General features: G+C 32.3%; 1 protein-coding gene across 1 annotated transcript in view; it reads left to right on the top strand.

Moving 5' to 3' along the window:
- The first annotated feature begins 3,229 nt into the window (after positions 1-3,229).
- LOC129224302 (oxytocin receptor-like) overlaps positions 3,230-20,442 on the top strand; it is a 46,397-nt gene continuing 29,184 nt past the window's right edge. The window contains exon 1 of the mRNA XM_054858735.1: positions 3,230-3,403. The gene's annotated coding sequence lies outside the window, so the exon portion shown is untranslated. The remainder of the gene's footprint in view (positions 3,404-20,442) is intronic.

Raw genomic sequence — 20,442 nt, 5'->3', positions numbered from 1 at the left:
AAAAAGTACATTTTTCATTTTTTCTCAAATTTAAGCAACTTTTTCATAATGAAGGACTATCAGTAGTAGCTTAATTTTTCTTCTGCTTCTAGTATGTATACCTAAGTGCAACAGAAAAAAAAATTAGCCTGTTACTGAAAGTCTTTTGTTGTTATTTTCATTCCCAAAATAACCAAAATAGCAGTTTTTTAACCACGTTTCGACCTTGAAATTTTTCTAGTTAGGTTTAACTTAAATAGTTTTTAACTATGCACAAACAAAAGTTCATTTTTTTAGCTTTACAATAAGCCGTATTTGATCTTTCGACTAATATAAATAAATCCACTACAGCTCCCAGAAGAAAGGTCAAAAAAGGCAAATTTTACGCATCCGTGGAACAAAGAAAGGGCTATATCTCAGAGAAAAATTTTTTTCAAGAAATAAAACAAGCTGTTTTGGAGTACATGATGTTGGTACATATTACCAACCAAATTTCATCAAAATCAAAAATGGTGCGGCACGGCCCATTTGTTGATTTTATATGGAATGACCCGGATATGTATTTCCTTACATTTTTTTACACTTATGGGGGCCGGTGGTCCAAAGCGGGTAGGCCTTCGTATGCCCTCCTCCCCATGATGTGTAAGCGACGATGCATACGTATGTCGTTTTTAGCCTACTTTCCCAGTAAAAGTCAGAAAAAGAAGAAAAAAGCATGAAAGAAGGCTTAATGCATCTTAAAAATATCGTGAAAAAACAAAAAAAAGTCAAAAATAAATAAAATAATTAAATAAATATTGAAAAATTAAAAATTGGAAAGTAGGGTATTGAGATGGGGGAAAATGTCTGTCGGTCTGTCTGTCTGTCTGTCTGTCGGTCTGTCTGTCTGTCTGTCTGTCGGTCTGTCTGTCGGTCTGTCTGTCTGTCCCCCCCTAATAACTTTTGAATGAATAGTCCGATTCGAACAAACTTTTTTTTGTTCGAAAGATCTCGGCGAGGACACCTCATTCCCATATTTCACTTTTTGATTTGAACTATTTTTTGTTCAATTTTGAACAGTTCAAAAAAACTTAACATTAGCGCCTACGGGGAAATTCAAAGCAATTCCGAACTGTGAGGCGAATTTGCTTCAAACAAACTTTGTAGGAAAAAGCTTTTGATAAAAAACTTGTATATAAGATATCTTTTTGATTTGAACAATTTTCCGTTCAATTTTGAACAGTTCAAATCCCTTAACATTAGCGCCTACGGGGAAACTGAAAGTCAACGTAGATTCCGTACTTGAAGGCGGATTTACTTCAAACAAACTTTGTTGGAAATAGCTCTTGACGACCTACTCCCGACTCCGACTCCGAGAATTTAGGGGGACCTGACACCGACTCTGACTCCTGTTCCCGACAATTAATCGGACTCCGACTCCCCGACTTCGACTCTGACTTCGTAGCTTTGGCAAACATTTATACACGGAGGACAAATGACTGACTCCGATTCTTGGATATTCGACTCCGACTCTTTTATCCCAAAATGAGATTGACTCCGACTCCGACTCCGCTGCTGTGGTTTTAACTGTGAAATAATTATTGTTGATATGATTTGTTTTTATTTTCACGCCAAAGTTTTAATTTAGGTATTTGGTTTTCGGTGAATAAACTCGAAAAATATGCGCAGACGATTTTTTTTTTTTTTTTTTGACAATGAAAATTATTTCTTTAAGTTGACATTTTATTGTTTTTTTTTATTTTGATAAGTGCATTAATTCGTTTAAAAAATTATTTTCGGCAACAGGGGAAAAAGAAACGATTTTTTTTATATGATGTATTTATTTTAATGAACTTATTATTATTTTTTCGTTTTAAAAGCTGTTAAAAATTTTTTTTAATGGAAAGAAGTGTATTAGCTGCTTTGTTTAAAAGGTGCTGCTATTTTATTTGTTCGTTTTTTTGAAGAAAAGTAAGGAATATTTTATTCCTAGAAATCAGCTTAAAATATTAAAAAAAATATGTTTGAAAAAATTTGCGATTTTAGCTATTTTTGAGAATATTGATCAGGTACTAGAAAGTAGTATGGGTATACGGGAAAGTAGGCTCGTCTAGTTCTAGACGGAACTTCTTGTTACATGAACGCCCCTGACTTTTTATCAGTCCCAGCGAAGCAGCAATGAAGCGGCATGGCGCCACCAGGCTAAAAATAAAAAAGTGATACATTTCTAAAAAAAAAAAAAGAAGTTCTATAACTTGTGATTAGCCGAAGACCAGCTTCTTTTTTACTTGTCAATAATATCACGTTATTCTGACCCATCCACCTACGAACAACGATAGTCATTTCAGTTGTTTCTTTTTTAATTTTAAGGTCATAATTACTGAGGTAATAAAAAACGTGCCTTTGGGCAAAGCGGTTATAGGATTTAATCATATATTTATTTATAATTTCTTGACTCGTGTGCTGACTTAGATTTTCTATTTCAATAGGATAAGTTTAACTTTAAAAAGTTATTTTTTAGGATGACAATTAATTAGCCTATTAAATTAATCAGTTATTTCTTTTTGTTTTATAAACAAATGTGCTAACTTTAAATTGGATAAGTACAACTGTTTTACATTTTTTATATAATGGTAGGTAGCTATTCAACTATTTTGATCATTCATAACTTCATATTTAATTGGCAAATGTACCAAACCACAATTAGTTAAGCTTACCCGCCTTGGGCTCCCTGGCAGGGCAAAACGGGTTTTTCAAGTGTTTGTAAAAATTGATAATAAATGAATACATATTAGGTTTGAACTGTTACAAAAATCACTTTTTATTTTGAAGTTCAAGATCCCTGCTGGGAAATAAAACCGAAATTGTGGCGATAAAAGTCCAAAAACTGCAATTTTCGAGCGTTCTTCAAAAACCTACCCGCTTTGGGCCCCCCCCCCCCCCTACATATTCAGTTTTTACGAATAACATTAAATACAAATGACATCGTAAGATTTTGGCATTTCCTATTAACTGACTTTAAGAGTGCCTTTTTTTCACTTTTAGAGCTTGATTTACTGTTTAAAGACTCAGTCTTTAGCCCATCTGGGTCCCAGGACATGGAATAAATTACGCCCAGAAGACTCCTTGTCAATCTACATTTTTTTTAAGACACGCAATTTCTTCTCTTTGGCGGGAAATCAGCGGAGGTGGGGATTTACTGCGCATGTCGGCATCAGGGAAGAGATGCTCTCGCTCTTCCCGCCAAACTGAGCAATCATCGGCCGTTGTTCTCTGCGTCAAGGCATCAAAAGAAATTGCCCAAGAAGTGACTGAAAGTTAAAATATTATTCCGGATGTTTTACTTGAAATTTTTTTCCTTTCTTGAGAATATCTTTTAAAAATTTATTTACTTTGAAAACAATCGTGCACAAAACTTTTCCATTCAAAGGAATTTAGAAGTTTAGTAAGTAAAAAGTATTATTATTATTATTATTAAAGTGTTTTGAATACTTTAAGAATGACAACTTTCAATTTTTGAAAATGTTTGCATGGAATCGTATTTTGTGAAAATATTTACTAAACAAAAATGCAGTAGATTGTTGTTAAAATCTTAATATGAAGTTGGGGAAAATTTTTGAAATGCATAATGCATCAATTATTTAGAAACTAACTTCAAACTCTAACTGATACATTGAATTTAAGATAAAATCTCTACTTATCAGATTATCATTTGTACTTTTATTACGGGTACATCAGAAGTTTTTAAACTTTCCGGAAGACTTATTCTATGTTTTCTCCCGCTGTAGAGATATTTTCATTCTCTCTCCTTTTTACGATAAAATTTCCATCCTTTGAGTACGTAAATAAAGCTAATCGTTTTGCTTCGAAATTTAAAATTTTCACAACATATAAAAAATTAATAAATTAATAATATAAAGTTCGTTCAAATAAAGAGTGTTCATCAAAAAAAGAAAAAAAGTCGCCGGAATTGCTTTTACTTTCTCTTGATAAACACTATTTATCCGAATGCCTTTTATTTCCTAAACTTCCTTTTATTTCCAGTTGAAAAAATTATATAAATACACTTAAACTTTAAACTGAAAAAAAAAAACTAATTATCTCAAAAATCATGATTTCACAGTAAATGAAGTCGAAGTCGGACCGACCGATTTTGAAAAGGATAGTCGGAGTTGGGAGTTGAAGGCTTTCAAATTCAAACATTCGAAGCACGTCATTTTCCCTCTCAATTTGTGTTTCTGCCAACGCTGAGGAGTCGGAGTCGAACTCCTTTTTTGGAAAAATGGCTCGGAATCGAAGTCTTTAAAATTCTAATAGTCTCAGTCCGTCTCCCCCCCCCCAATCCCGAGTCTGTATTTCTCTCATAACTGCGGAGTCAGAATCAGAGTAGGACTGATTTTGGGGTACATGAGTCAATTTCGAAGGCCCTATAATTCTAGGAGTCAGGAGTCGGGGGGGGGGGGTCATTTTCCCACTCCGCAGCCATGGTAAAAACATTTGCGCTTTGAATGCATTTCATTTTGATTTAGTCATACTCATCTCCGCCTTGCGTCAATCTTCAGTCTACCTTATACAGTTTTTCAATTTTTATTTTTGAAAAGAAACTATTTTTCTATTTCTTAACACAAAAAATTGAGAAAATGTTCAGAATCTGGGCATTTATTTATTTATTTATTTTTTGCGAAAAATAATTTTTGAATTGTTGTTAATATTAAAAAAAGTTGATTGTTCAAAAAATACTCTTAAAATATCTAAATCAAAAACTCTTCCGAGTTTTTTCCAACATTGTTTGAAGTAATTCCGTCTTTGAGATCGGGATCTATATTTGGCCCTAAATTTCCTCGTAGGCGTTGTTTTTTTTTTTTTTTTTTTTAGTTGTTCAAAATTGAGCGAAAAATTGTTCAAATCAGAAAGTGGAATACATAAATGAAGTGTCCTCGCCAAGATGTTTCAATTTGAAACAAAAAAGTTTGTTCTAATCGGCCTGTTCATTCACACGTTATTAAAGAAAGACAAACAGACCGACCGACAGACAGACAAACCGACAGACCAATCGAAACTTATTTTCTTCATGTCATAACCCTACTTTCCAATTTTATTAAATGTTTTTTAGACAAAAATTAATGTTATTATTACTATTTTTTTTAAACTTTTTTGTTTGTTTTTATCGATATTTTTAAGATTCATTAAGACTTCTTTCTTTGACTTTTACGAAAAGTAGGCTAAAAAAAAAACTCTCTCCCCCTCCCTTTTTTATCAAATTAAACAAACAAGGATTTTTTTGTCAAATAGTTTCCTTACAGTTCTCAGGTAACTAAAGTGTAAAACAATTATTCAGAGAAACTTCATTTATTCATGCTAGTTTCTCGAAGCACTCTTAACAGTTAACTTAAGTTCCTAAGAACGAAATAATTGCTGCAACTAATTTAGTTATGATTCTTAATGCAGGCAATTCCTTCTCTCTCTCTCTCTCTCGCCTTCAACTACAGTAGACCCTCGTTTTAAGCGGGGGTTACGTTCCACGGAAATACCGCGTAAATCGAAACTGAGTAAACTGAGATAAATTGAGACCTAATAATAGGGTTAAAATAGAGGTTTGGTTCCGTAGATAACAAAATACTTCATTCTAGTGATGACTAATTGTTTAAGTTTAATGTGTACTTATATCGACTTTTATGCACAACATGAAAAAAGAAAAGATAAATTAATTTCGTGTTCTGTTTATAAAGAGAAGCTGGCTATGATAGTCTTTTGGCAGTCATTGAGAATCTTTCTCTGTAATTCTTTGCAGAGCATTAACGCATCCATGATCACTTGCGTCATTTCCATGATAGAATCTTCCTTCACTAACAAATCAGAAAGAACTTTTTACTGTCTAGGAATGGCTCAAAATTTTCAATGTGAACGTTTTAGATTGTGCATCACCGACGTCGGTACCCTCGTTGGTTTTGGCTTCCTTTGCCACTCCTAAAAGCTCTTCTTCCAGTGAGTTCTGAACTGTTTGAGTTCAATAACTTTACATCTGGAAAGAGCTCTAGAACCAATCGTATAAAATGTCTCCAGTGCCCAAGCTCGATTATTAGTACGCCAAAATGCAGTTGATTATGCGTAATCTGCAGTCTTTAGGAGTTTTGATTTTGAAAGAGGCGAAAATTTTATCTTGTTTGCATTGCCGCGTCCGCGTAAAACCGAAACTCATCCGCGTAAAATAAAATAAAAGTGTCAAATCTTAAACTGCGTATAATCGAAACCGCGTAAAATAAACCCGCGTAAAACGAGGGTTTACTGTATAAGATAAATCTCAGAAAATGTGTCATTTACAGAGTTTCATTCTATGATGTAATGCAATCAAAAAAATTAAACTCTTTCAATTATATATGAACAAGAAGCTAGCAAAATCTAATCCTACGTTATTTCTGTATTTCTAACATTTTCTTGGCCGTCTTCTCAGTCTACTTTACCGTAAAAGTAAACAAAGATGAATAATTACATGGAAGACGGCTTAATGCTTCATAAACTTAACATCGCCAAAAGTAAAAATAAAAGTTTATTTAGTTATTACTTGAATAAATACTGAAAAGAGAAATTGTAAAAAGAATTTTAAGACATAGGAATTCCTATCTGTCTACACTGTCCTTTTCTTCCTGACAACTTAGAACGGAGTAATCCAACTCAAACGAAACCGTATGGTCAGGCACCAAATAGAATCTATGACAAAAAAAAAACAAATGCCGAAATATTTAAACATTGTGCAGATTCTAAATGTATTCCTAATTTTTAGTTTCAAGAAAGAAGTAATAAAATCTTTAAAAAATCGGAATACCGTCTCTGGTAGATTTAACATTGACGCAAGTCAGAGATAAATATGACTGAATTCAAAGCGCAAATATTTTTATTATAATTGCTGAGTCGAACTCTGAATTCTAGAGTTTTAGGGCCTTCGCCTCCAACAACGACTCCTGTATCCCAAAATCAATCTGACTCCACGACTTAAACTCGGACTCGGCAGCCTTGGCAGAAATGCAATCGGAGGGAGAATGACTAACTCCGAGTTCTATGATTTTAAAACGTTCGGCATCCGACTCCGACTCATTTACCATAAAATCAGTCCGGTTCCGTCTCCACGACTCCAACTATGACTCGGCAGCCCTGGTTTTTGCTTTCAAATAATATTTGTTGAGATGGTATGTTTTCATTTTAATTCTGAAGTTTTGAATCATTTGTTTTATTTTTAGCAACGGGAAATAAATGACATTTCGGGGTGCTTTATTTTTCAGCAGAAAGAAAGAGCTGTACAGACGGTTTAATTTTTTTGTGAAAATTTTTTGAAAAGATATTTTATTATTTACTAGCTGCTTTGCCCGATTCACCTTGAAAATACAAATTGTGTCAAGTGACATATATTCAACAATTAGGCTTAAATAAATAAATTAAAAAAATCATGCAAAATTTCCCTCCCAAACAAAGACGATAGATATTAAAATACTTTTAAGAAATTAAATCGAGAAAGATGAATTTAAAAAGCGTAACCATGGAAACACAAAATAAAATAAGTTTAAGGAATTAAAATGCGAAAGAAAATTGTTAAACAATATGAATGGAAATGCGATTTTTGAACATGATTTAACAAAACTTGTAACTTCTTTCCCTTTGGAGATAGAAGCTAAGTTTTTCGACCCAAGGTCGAGATAGATCTGGAGTAAAACATGTCGCTTTTTCCAATGGTGTCAAAAAGAAAACTGTGGGACAATTCCTTCCCTTTTTATTAATAGATTTAATGAAGAAAGTAGTGCATGAATTTCAGTTAAGCCTAAACAAATTCGAGCCAAAAAAAGCAAATAACTCCCGCCGTAAGTAGGTTAGAGCATTGAAACATATTGCGTAGAACGCGTGAAATTCTACTCTTTCCAACGATATATAATATTAATATATGCAAGTAATTTTTTATCCCCATATTTGGGAGTTTATGTGAAAATTGGGTCTAAGTTGAATAAAAAAGAACTATTTATCGAATTTTTTCCGAACTGGTCTGCAAACCTTTTCAGGACTTAAAGGAACAAACTGTGAAAATTTCAGCGAAATAGGCAGGGTAGTTCTCGATTTTTGCGAGTTCCAACACGCAGGCGCTTTTTGGAGACTTCATTTTATACTGTGTAGAGATTTAGTTATTTTCTAAAATATACTTTTTTCTTAGTTTTGGGGTACGGGGGGGGGGGATATACTCGAGGTGCTTTATTTTACTCAACAGGAAAACCTGTGATTTTCTTCTTTTTTTTTCATTGATAAAATGCATTTATTTTGATATGCTTTTTATTTTGACTTTTTTTTTTAAACGATGTAATATTTTTTACTGTTTCATATTGTTACTTCTCTATCTTAAAATATTCGTCAGTTAAAAAGTTCGAAAATTTGGTTTACAAAAACGTCATTTCGTCACGAAGCAAAAAACATTTTCATGAAAGAAGCAAGAAAATATTTGATGAAATTAATCATTGTATTGCAGATTCTTTCTATGACAGTAAATTTTTCAATTGAATTGAAAAATTTACTGTCATATGGTATTGTTTAAATAATCACGCATTTATCAAATGTGGATAACGCCCCATGATTACTTTTTTTTAATGACCCTATCGCAAGGTATAAAACAGCAGCATCGTACATGGATAGATTACACCAAAACTCATTCAGTAATTATTGAAATGGGGGATTTTGACTGAAATTTATGAGAAAAAAGGAAATAAGGCTTAAGGTTGAAATAAGTATTAAGAATGATTAATAAGTATTGATTTTTTTTTTTTTTTTTTTTTTTTTTTTTTTTTTTTTTTTTGCCTTGTGCTAAAAATGCAATGTTATTGTTACTGTCTGCAGAAAAAAAAGACGAAAGAAAAATCCTTATACTTATTCAGGGTAAAATAAAATTCCAGTAAAAAATGATGGCATTTTATAAGGAAATTTTTACTTCACTAGCCCAGCCAAGAGAGAAGGGTTCTAGCATTCTGCGCATACTGTTACCGTCTTAAGATTGGCAGTATGCTTTAAAATAAAGAATTCTGGTGAAGGGTGCTGATTACTGAAACCCTCCTCGCAGCGCACCAGTTTCATTTTAATTCTAAGTTATAAAATCATTCGCTTAGATGTCTAGTTTATATAGAAAACCGAAGAAGTTATATTCGCTTAGCAATATTAAATTGAAAATCAATCAAAACAATAACGTTAGCAATTAGGTATTAAACATAAATGATGTACGCTCTTGAACAAAAAGTAGAATGCATTTCTAAATTTTAAACAAAAGTCGAAGAACCTATATATATATAAAGAGGCTTTAAATTTCAATGGAATCTGCTTCTCTAAAACAAAAAAAAATGTTTTAATTAGTAGGTGAGTTAGGAGAGGCAAGTATTTTCTATACGCTTGACAAGTGAATGTTTCTACTATAACGATGAAAATCCAGCAGAAAGTTATTCACGTTTAGAGGTTGACTGGGAAAGAATATAAGGAGCTGTCCTGCCTTCCTAAAAAAAATTTTCTTGAAGCATTTTTTTTCCACCTTATAATCATTTATTTGGCTTTTAAAATAGTTATAAACATACTGGGTTGCTCCGCAGTATTTGGCTGGGAAATATCCCGTACATAACATTCAATTTTAAAATATTTATACTTTTATACTTTTCACTGTAAAAATGCAGTTAACTAAGTTTTCTATTATTTTTAACTTTTATATTTTTAGCGAAAAAAATATAAATATTTTGCAATTTGGCGTCACGTACGGGACATTTCAAAGCCAAATACTGCGAAATGACCCTTCTACTTTTAATTAAATATGATAACTTAATGACTACTTTATTGCTAGTATCGAAAAGATAAAATATTAAAGGGATCAAAAGGTTTTTTTTTTTTTTTTTTTTTTTTTTTTTTTTTTTTGAGGTACACCTTTTCAATCGGAAAAGTAAAAGGAGTGCAATGAAAAATCCATGTAAATAAAGCATAACATGCAATGTACCGACAGCCTGGTTATGCCATCCTCAAAGACTGCAGTTTCGTCCTTGTTCTGAATTCATCAGTCAAGAAAAGACAAATAACTGAGCTGGAGACATATGTCACCTTATTGAAGCTGAGAGTGCCAACAAACTGATGGCTAAAGTAAATTTCGCACACCAGTGAGAGTCAGCAGCAAAGATGCGGTTCCGCCACCAGTTAGTTTTCACCAGTACTCTCAGCTTCAATGAGATGTCATCTGTTCCCCATCTTGGTTATTGCTCAGTCCAGAGTGATGAGTCCATAACAAGGATGAAACTGCAGTCACTGGTTGGCATACCTGGGCTGTCGGTACAATGCATGTAGTTCTGCCTTAACTCTGCCTTAAGGGCGGTAACTTATTAAAAGCACAATTTGTCTAGAAAACGAAGAAAACTCTTCTTGCTTTGGAATTCGATATAATAATTTTCATTTGTAAAATTTTCACGCTACGTACATTGGACTGGGGTTGATTCTTGAAAGTTCTTACTGCAAATTAAATTTATATATTTTCAATGATTAAACCTGATATCGCATTAGATAAATATTTATTTAGCTTATAGAGACTAGGAAAATCGTTGGTGAACGATTGAAATGTCTTTCTTTGTAAATTTCAAAACGTTAATTTTCTTAGAGTACCGTAAACGCGGGCTACTTTGGCCCAGATTTTTAACTTTTCCCATTCTTTTCTTATAATAATTTTGTAACTATTCATATTTCCAAGCTTTGGAAACTTGTTTTACACATTTAGAGGCTTCTTAATTTAATTTTTGAATAGTGATCAGCTTATTTCCAAGTATTTTTTACCCTTGAATTTTTTTAGTCAAAAGTAGAGTAGACCGGGGCACATTTACGAGGATTTTTTGCAATGAATTTTCTAATTTTTATGTTTGAACGTAGGAAATTTTAGACATTGTGGTTTTATAAAGCAGTTAAGGAAGTCAAAATTTGTATATTTAGTTGTTGCTCAGCTTGTGTTTTTAACCGTAAAAAAAAGAAGTGTTTTTTAAGTCCAAGTCGGTTGCGTAAACGGGGCACGTTTACTCATTGAGTGGGACAAGTTTACGCATCGAGTGGGACACGTTTACGCATATTAAAAATAATACCAAATAGTAAGTGAAATAGATATTCAATCAAGTTTAAATATTTTACTTATCTTAAAACCCTTTAAAAGTAAAAAAATCACAAATAATTAATTAAATATCATTTTATAGACTAAACTATAACAAAAGTAAAGTATTTCTTTTCGCATACTTGTTATGGGACTGCGTTTTGACATCTAAGACGTTGAACCCTGTCTTTTATTTTTTTCGATTGGTTGTGTGCTTTCAAAATGCAAGAGCAATTCTGTACTTCGTAAACAGAATCGTTCATTATTTTCCTTTTTACAGAGTGTACCAACATTTCCTTGTCGCAGGCTTCGATTTCATACTTTTTTCTTTGATATCTTCTATTTCTACTTCAATAAAAACTTGTAAATTAAAAAGTAATTTCTCCTTTTTGTTTTGTTCTGCCCATTTTGTTTCTTTTCTTTGTAGCTTCTAACTGCTGCTGTCTGAGGGCTTCTTTAATAGAAGTATCAGTTAGGATTGTGAGGATCCTCTTTTTTTTCCTTTTCTGGTGCCTAAGCTTTGGGCCTACTTTTTCAATTGGTCTCAGTTAGGGTAGTCCATATGTGATGATGTGGAAGGCTTACTGGAAAAATACTTGGATTAATGATAAATCGTTTCATTATTTTGACATCTAACGTGGTTCTGTTTGAACGTAATGTCTTACCATCTTTAAAATAAATAAAATGTATCAGAGGCTGAGTAGTGTATAAAGTTAAAACTGAACAAGCATGAAGACACCACTCTATGATTGTAAGTTATAAGATACGAATATTTTACTTAATTCAAAATGAATGGTTATTTTTAAAATTAAATAACCTGAAAATACTAAAGGATGGAAACAGTACAGAGCGAAAAAAGCGTCCGAGGACCTAGTAAGACACAGTAAGAGCGCGCGTAAATGAAAATGCGTAAATGTGCCCCGTCGGCAAGTTTGGATTTATTTTTACCGTTCAAAAAAATTTAATAACTTTCCTGCCCATATAAATACAATTCTCAAAAAAAGGGTAAAAGTGTGCTATTTTTTATGTGTTTAATTGTTTTTAGCAAAGTATTATTCTTTCACAATAAGCTTCAAAACGTTCTACACAAAATTTACTCGGCTTGATAGAAAACAGATTTTTCTATACGCATGCTAAATCGAAGTTCGATTGATGCTCAAAAACTTGTGAGAATATTTGCTAGGAAGCAGCATCAATCTGCAAATGACTGTTGGCTCTCCAGTTATAACTCGTTTTTGAAAAAGTACTTTGCGTAAACTTACCCAATGCGTAAACGTGGCCCGGTCTACCCTACTACTTTTCGTCACTGAAGTTGGTAGAAACAAGGCGTGGTCTTTATGACGTCACTAGGCACTCCACTGACACTCTGCATGCTTACACCCGCTGGGTACCACGTTTCCAGCTTATGATAATTCAAAAGTGAATTAAATATTGCGCTCTACGCTTGCTATCAACCATATCGTTACCAGTACATATGAGTAAAGAAGCGAATTAAATATTGCGCTCTGCGCTAATGGCATCAGCGAATGGCATTTCATCACTTGTGATGTCATGCGCAGAAGCGCGAAAAAATAAAATTGAATCTGCGCACCGATTAAAATAATTGCTAAAAAATATTTAACTTTGTGAAAGTCTTTAAAAATGATCAGATCCTATGTTTTTCAACATGCTCTTTCAGAAAAAATACTTTTAAAATTTCGGAAACGACCCCAGTGTAAAACATTATCTTCTATCTGCCTCGAAGTATACTTTCAAATCAGTGCTGCTTCAGTTATAATAGTTTATACTAAAAGCAGCAGTACTAGAGTTCTTTTTTTTTTCTTTTTAAGGAAAAATTACGACATTTTTTTTCTGTCTCTTGCAAATGCTGGTAGGGAATCCATTTTTTGTCTGCAAGCAACAAAAATAACTTTTCATTTAAACCAATTGCTTGAAAGAAAAAAAAAGAAGAAACTTTTACTTTTAGTAATTTTCTAAAAGAAATGTTTCTGAAGAGTAATGAAAGCAAAACTCCAGTGAAATAACAAAATTTTCTACTTTTTTTTTTAATGAAAGCTTTTGAAATTCCAGTTCATAGATGTAAATAACGTATTCAGTGCATCTTCAACAGAAACTTTTGAATTAGTTTTACATTTGATGCAATATTCAAAGTTTTATATTTTAGGTATAATTGCGAACAACGTTTTTAATTATATTATATGGCGACAAGATTATCTATAATTGCATTGGAACAGTAAGTACGACAAAATGTTATAATATATAATTTGATACGTATAATTTGATGATATAAAACTTGGTTGTTTGAATAAACTTAGACCACACACAATAAATAGATAAAGAAAGAAAAATAAAGAAAGAAATAAAAAACGTAGAGGTTAATAGTCACTTACTGGTTAATTAAAAAAAGTATTGTAATAGGTTATGCCACTCTCTCAAGTGTGGTTTGCTTTCTTTTTCCCAAAATATGCAGAAACTTATATTCTGAAACTCGATAGTTAAATTGGAGTTCGTAAACCAAGAGATTAGATCGAAACTTTTAATGTTTGCTAAAAAGAACACTTCTTTAAAATGGATCTTCTTTTTCACGAGAAAATGTTCGAATCAATAAACTTTTCCAATGGAAAATCAAGAAGCAAATCAAGTTCATTGAAAATTGCCCTCTTTTTCCAAAGTTAAGTACGCAAGCTGAGTTTTCTTACGAAAATTACTTTGACACTTCTTCTTTAAACAAAATAAGGGAAGGTTGCCGTCAATGAACCACATAACAGTATTCGATTTTTTTAGGAAGGAAAGTCAACTCAAATTTAATGTTAATTATAGGAACAATTTCTCAGTACATTTCTCTTTTAATAATAATATTCACTTTCGTGATAAATATACACAATAAAGAATGAAAATTTAAAACAAGTATTTTAGCATGTGGTCCACTCATGGCTACTGGTTGCTATAGATGGACAATTGAGTTTCCATCGATGGACCACATTCTCAAATTGAAAACCAATGCGTAACTTACAAATATTTATAACAGGTGATTAATAAACACTACAAATGACAATAAGTTATAGAAAAATAGATTTATTTTCTAAAATGTTTTATTTTCGTAAAAGAGAAACGTGAAAAAAACCCAGCATTCATACAACACACAACTGTTGTCATCACACCTCGTTCACCACTTGATATTTTCCTAACCTGTGCAACACCATTCTTAGATAATATCTTTAAAACCTCTTTTGAATTGTTGGGTATTTTATTAAATCCATTTTGAAAATTTTCGTTCAATGCAAGATTGTACTTGCTCAATAAAATGTCAAAGAACTTATTGACCATTTTATTACTGAAAACAGAAGCTTAAGTCTCAAACTACCAGAGAATATAATACTAGCAAACTTAAACTTTTTGTCTTAATTAAATCTGCGGGACATGTTTTTTTTCCCCCTCAGCCTCTTGACAGGCCAATTCCCAATTCCCCCAATTTTTCGGAAGTCGGAGGTCTTATCTTCTAAATTTTTAATAAGTGACTAAGGTAACAACCCACCGGTTTTTATCAACCATGCGACTAATTAAAGTTGCTTTCAGGACTGTATATTGTCGGCAGTCTTCGTTAAGGTCCATGCCACCATACCATTTCTGTAAGCTACTGCAGAACGTTACGTGTTGCCACTTGTCCACTGGCCATATTTTACTAATTTTTGCATTTTTCTGTAACCGCAAAAGTATTTGAAACTGTATTATTATAGTTTAAATTTTTAACAAATTTTATAAAAAATTTTGACTTCAAATTACAATGAAGTATAAGAGCTTTCATAAATTAGTGAGATTATTTTTTTCATTATCATATTTATTTTAAAACAATTGAGCATTTTTCAAAAATAATTGAGCTGAAGTTACAATAATATTAGAGACATTCCATGAATGAACCATTTTTTCAGGTGGTCCATTCGCGAAAACACCTAGCGGTTCAATGATAGCAACTGCGTCATTTTGAATATTCTTATGGGTATTACTGCTGTGACGAATCTAGATGAAACATGAATTATGGGGAATTGTACTTGAAAAGGCACTCTTTTAAATCAATGCCCACGTTTAAGTGATCAATGATATTCAAAATCAATTATAACTAAATGAAAATTTCAATAATTAGTAAAATAATGGTAGAAATCTTTTCTGCAGTATGACTCTCCAGTAGATTGTTTTCAGACAAAAGAAGGTACTAAAACTGATTACGCGTCTGCACAAACTCTAGAACGGGAAATATCTTCGCGGTCTAGTCATGGAACCGGTTCAATGACGGCAACCTTCCCCTACCCATTGTACATTTGAATTTTTAAAAGTTAACGAAAATAAAAGCTACGACTTCGGAATGAGAACCAGAGACGATGTTCATAGAAATTTTCCAAACATTTTCAACATTTAAATTGGTAAATCCCGAAACTTCGGCGTTAAAGACCTGTATATTCTAGTCCATTTAAAATGCTGAAATTGCATATCAAGTCAAAGCAAAAGATACACTGCAAAGATAACAGATGTAAAAGAATAAATAAAATATAAAACTCTGGGGTATAATATCATTACACATTTTTTTATTAACACTTGTTTAATGTATTAATTTTTCGTAGTGCGAAAATCCTTGAATTGAGATGTTCAGTATCAAAATCAGTTCAATGTATGAATTTTCAAACTATTTTCATTTCGTAATTTGATACTTCTTAGTCGATACACTCATTCTACAAAGGGATTTGGAACGAATCCTTCTCAATCAGGCCGAAACTGCAGTCAAAAAACGGTTTATTTCAAAATAGGTTCATTCTATGTTTCTACTGAACGGAAACTGGGAAATGGGTAACAACAACAACATCATTGTAATAAGTTGCTTAATCAGTTCAAATATAGCTTTATAAGACTAAATATCATCATATAAAATTGAGATACCATATGATTAATAGAAATTTCGATAGAAAATGAACAAAATGAGTCCAATTTTTCTCAAAACCAGCTTACTCAATATTATTTTTATCTGCTGATAATAATCAGGCAATACTGCTGATTTAAAAAAAAAAAAGCATAATTGAAGTCGTATGCTAATGATAATTCGGTTTACCCCTCATTTCGCCTACACTAAAATTTGCTTCCCCATCTCAGTGAAAAATCCCCCAAAATAGGGAAAACTAATGGGCTTACATCAACACTACTTGTTACGCGGTCGGTCAACACTGTTTTTCTGAAAATAAAAAATGAAATAAATAAAATAATTTTAATATTAAAAAGCTATTTATATACAAATTTGATGATTTTACAGTCGTTTATGACGTAAATACGAAAAAAAATCGTTAATAGCTTGCTAGAGTACTGATACCTTTTAATTCTATTTGGTTCCACTAGCCGGCGCAGTATTTTGTAAATGCAGCACTTTTGCAGCATTTTTACAGAGGAAATTCAATATTTTTTGGCTTTAAAATCCGACAACCCAGCCACCGATTTCTTATCAACGTAATATTTACTTGTCTGTCTGAAAATATGATATTTTAAGCCATTAAAAGAAATTAAAAAAATTAAAGTGAAAGACACACGCGACTTAAAATAAGAAAATTAATTTTTGGACGTTTTGCTGACGCAAAATTTCATTTCTACAATTTTCTCTAGTTCCCGTCGTTTCGCCGACATGAATTCCCTAAAAAACAAAAAAAGTTTGATTGAAAGGTAAAAACAAGGGGGAAGGAAATTTTGTGCCGGCGAAAAGTACGGGGTATCGGTAATTCGAAGAAAAATTAAATCTTTTGGGGGAAATGAAGTAAAATTGTGTGAAAGTGTGATATGAAGTGAAGAAAAATGAAGCAATTAAAATTATGGTTTTCTAAATTTATTTTGTTTCCATAGCTTTTCCCTGTAGCTTATTTTGCTAGAAATGGCAATCATTGTAAGAAATACTTTGAAAACAACAAATATCAACGTCGGAAAGAAAAGAAAGAAAACCGATAGGTGTTTTTAGCTATTAAAAGACTTAAAATATCCATACTGAGCATCACTCAAATATCAGGATGAATATTTCAACAGGTACTCTGCATAACTCCAATTTCCATGAAATTACGGTAGTAATTAAATAAATAATACAGAAATTAATAAATTAGAAATATTTAACGCTAGTCAAGCATTAGTTTATTTTGCGCTTTAGCTATACTACTTGCATTTGCTTCATTAAGCATTCAATGAAGCGGCTGCAGCTCTGACTCCCTGAAGAACATTAGCATGATCATAACGAGCATTGACTTTTAATTTTTCTGACAAATAAAGATTTGTTTTGTTACTGCATTGGGAAAATCTTAGTAATTTACGAAGTATGCATTCATTATTTTTCTGAAGTAAATCAAGATACAATAAATAAGGAAATAAAAATGTTTTAATGTACGATATTTTTAAATTGAACTAAAAAGTATTAATAATTTATCTAAGCTTTATGTCGATTTAAATCCCCATACAGATTCAGAATTTCTGACAGATTGTCTGTAAAATTTGATTGTGAGTTTTTAAAAACTATCAAATACTTGTAAGCTTTAAAAGGGAAAATAAGGAGCGCAGCAGTTGATGCAGTTAGAATTTAACTAACAGTTTTATCCCTCTGCAAATAGTAAAAACTCATGCGTCAGTTTTTTAATTGGCAGTCGTCTTTTACACTTATAGTAATGTAACGCATGCGCCCCTATGTTTTTTCTTTTAAAGCTTAAAAGTAATTTGAAAGGGAAATACTTGTGTGTGTGCTATAGTGTGGTACGTCCGAGCCTTAGCAGTGGCACACGAAGTCTTTTTTTTTATTATTATTTAATAGAAAAAGTATTTTTTACCGCTGACTAAGGGACCATGCAGACAAATTCCAATTCTTCATGCTGGTTTTCTTTTTGATAGACGCTCGAAAATGACCCTCGCATCTTGATATAACCTGTAACCATTTTGCCTATTTATTTGCCAAACAAAAAGAAAAGAAAGAAAGAAAAAAGTTGTAAATTTTTCCGGCAATAAAATATTTTCAATTTTTTCTTTTAATTATTTCTCTCCACTAATAATTTATTTTCTGCTATAAATAAGCGATTGATAAAAAGCAATATTTTATTTCGAAATTTAATGGAGACTTTTATTGTTATCCTTATTATGATTGTGAATTATATATAACTAGCAAAATTACCCGGCGTTGCCTGGGCCAGTTACAAATATGAGAAACAATAGCTATTTAAATCTTTTTCTCAATAAAAAGAACTCAAAACATATCGCACTGACGCGTTCACAAATTGGGCTCAGTACCCTGACGGGACCCTGTCGGAGACCCTGACAGTAAAACGATAAAATTCAAAATTCAAAAAAACTCCGACTGAGTCGCAACTGTAGAATCAAGAGGGAAACTTGAAAATTGTTTTAAAAGCCGTATTTTATAAAAAATCAATGTCAAGCATTTTGTTTGCAATTGAATAGAAACTGGTAACAGATTAAAATATCATTTCAAATCATTGCTTTTAATATCCTTGTCGGCCAAAAATGAATTAGTTTATCAATCACGTGAATAAAGGCTTAACCGTTATTAAAATCTGCTTTAAAAAAACGTTATAATTCGAATTCTATGAAACATGGAAGTTCCAAACACATTTTATCAGACGCGGGAAAAAAATCTCTTTATTTTGGTATCAAATTTTTTAAAAAAAACTATGTTTTCACTGCAAAAATCGTTAAAAACCTTTTGTTTTTTATTAATATCTTCGTTAATTAATGTCATCCAAAGATGTAACCTAGCTAAGAACACTCTCGATCAACTCTCCTTTCGAACAATTTTTTTTTTTCAAAATCGGTCCATCCGTTTAGGCGCTAGAGTGCCACAGAAAGAAACGTTAAACTTATAACCCTCTTCCATTGTTTGTCGGGGGTTAAAAAAGAAAAGGTTGGCTACGGTTATTAAAAAGTTGGGCCATGGATTGACGTATATAGCAATTAAATCCGAGCAGAGTCAGGCACAACAACATTAAAATGCGAAAAGATAGTCCAAAAGGAAAATATTTAAAAATACCCAAATTACCTACAAAGCCTCAATGCATTAACAAACGGCTACAAGAAATTTAATTTTTATATACACAAGCAAGTTATGGCAACAAATACTACTGTTCAGCTTTTCTTCAAGCTAAAATTAATCTCGCGCAAAAAATGGAGGAAGAAATTTCTTTTTGAAATAAATTAATTTTTACTTCAAACGCTTATAACTTTTTTTGTAGTCATTTTTCGATGTCAGCGGTTCTAGTCTTTGCGGATATTTTCGAAATGATTATTTTTTACGGGCTTTCCAACGGTACAAAAACCGAAAATATCGGACCATTTTTTGGCATAGACGTATGTTCATGCGGAAAGAAAATTGAGTTTTTAATTAATATCTCCGTTAATTAGCATCCTACGTGGATGAGGCTGAAATATTCGTAACTCTCGTAAAAGTTCGAAATTTTTTATACCTGGTTCCACCCTAAACTCGAGCCCATTCTTGAGAATTTTGCATATGAGTGCAGAACTTTCCCCATCCCGTTTCTTCCCCTTAAAATCGAAATTTCGAAAAATCCTTTCTTAGCACGCGCGTACGTCATAAAATGAACCGATGTTCCAAATTTTAGCTTTCTAACCTCAGTAGGTTTGGCTGTGCGTTGATTGTCAGTATACAGATGTAGAAAATCGCCCGTCAAGATATGACGGGTGAAAATTACTTCTACATTTGAACGAAGCAGTTGCCTGATATTTTGATGGTGAATTTTGATGGTTGAAATTTTAACCCTAACTCCTGTGGATTAACCCTAAACTCCAGCAGATAGCGTTCATTGTTGATTACTTTTTTGTTTCTTCATTCCCCTGAAACCTGAAATGACATAGTCTTACCAGTAAAACAGTTAAGTTACCGGATCCAGTTCAGCCTTGTCACAACAAACCTTTTTCCTGCATATTAAACATTACCAAAACATATCAAAATTGTCAATCCGTGGCACCGAGTTTCTTTGTTGATGACGTCAGGAGCGTTACTTGATCATTAGCTATTATATATATGAGGATCAAAATTTCTATTTAGAAATAAATCGCTTAATTTTGGTGGACATAATACGTAAATTAGAAATGCTCTGAAAACTTTATATCTTGGTAGTTGCCGTTTAATATAACATCGAGAATTCATTAAAAAATATGGGGTGTAACTGTGCCATGGACACGGCTAGGAAAAAAAACTTTTTGAGTTATTCTATCTAATGTACTTGGTAGTTGCCGTTTAATATAACATCGAGAATTCATTAAAAAATATGGGGTGTAACTGTGCCATGGACACGGCCGTATGTTGCACGTGAATACGTTTATGT

The sequence above is a fragment of the Uloborus diversus genome, chromosome 6, assembly GCF_026930045.1.
Source record: "Uloborus diversus isolate 005 chromosome 6, Udiv.v.3.1, whole genome shotgun sequence".
Classification (NCBI taxonomy): Eukaryota; Metazoa; Arthropoda; class Arachnida; order Araneae; family Uloboridae; genus Uloborus; species Uloborus diversus.
This window is presented reverse-complemented; position numbering and strand designations above follow the sequence as displayed.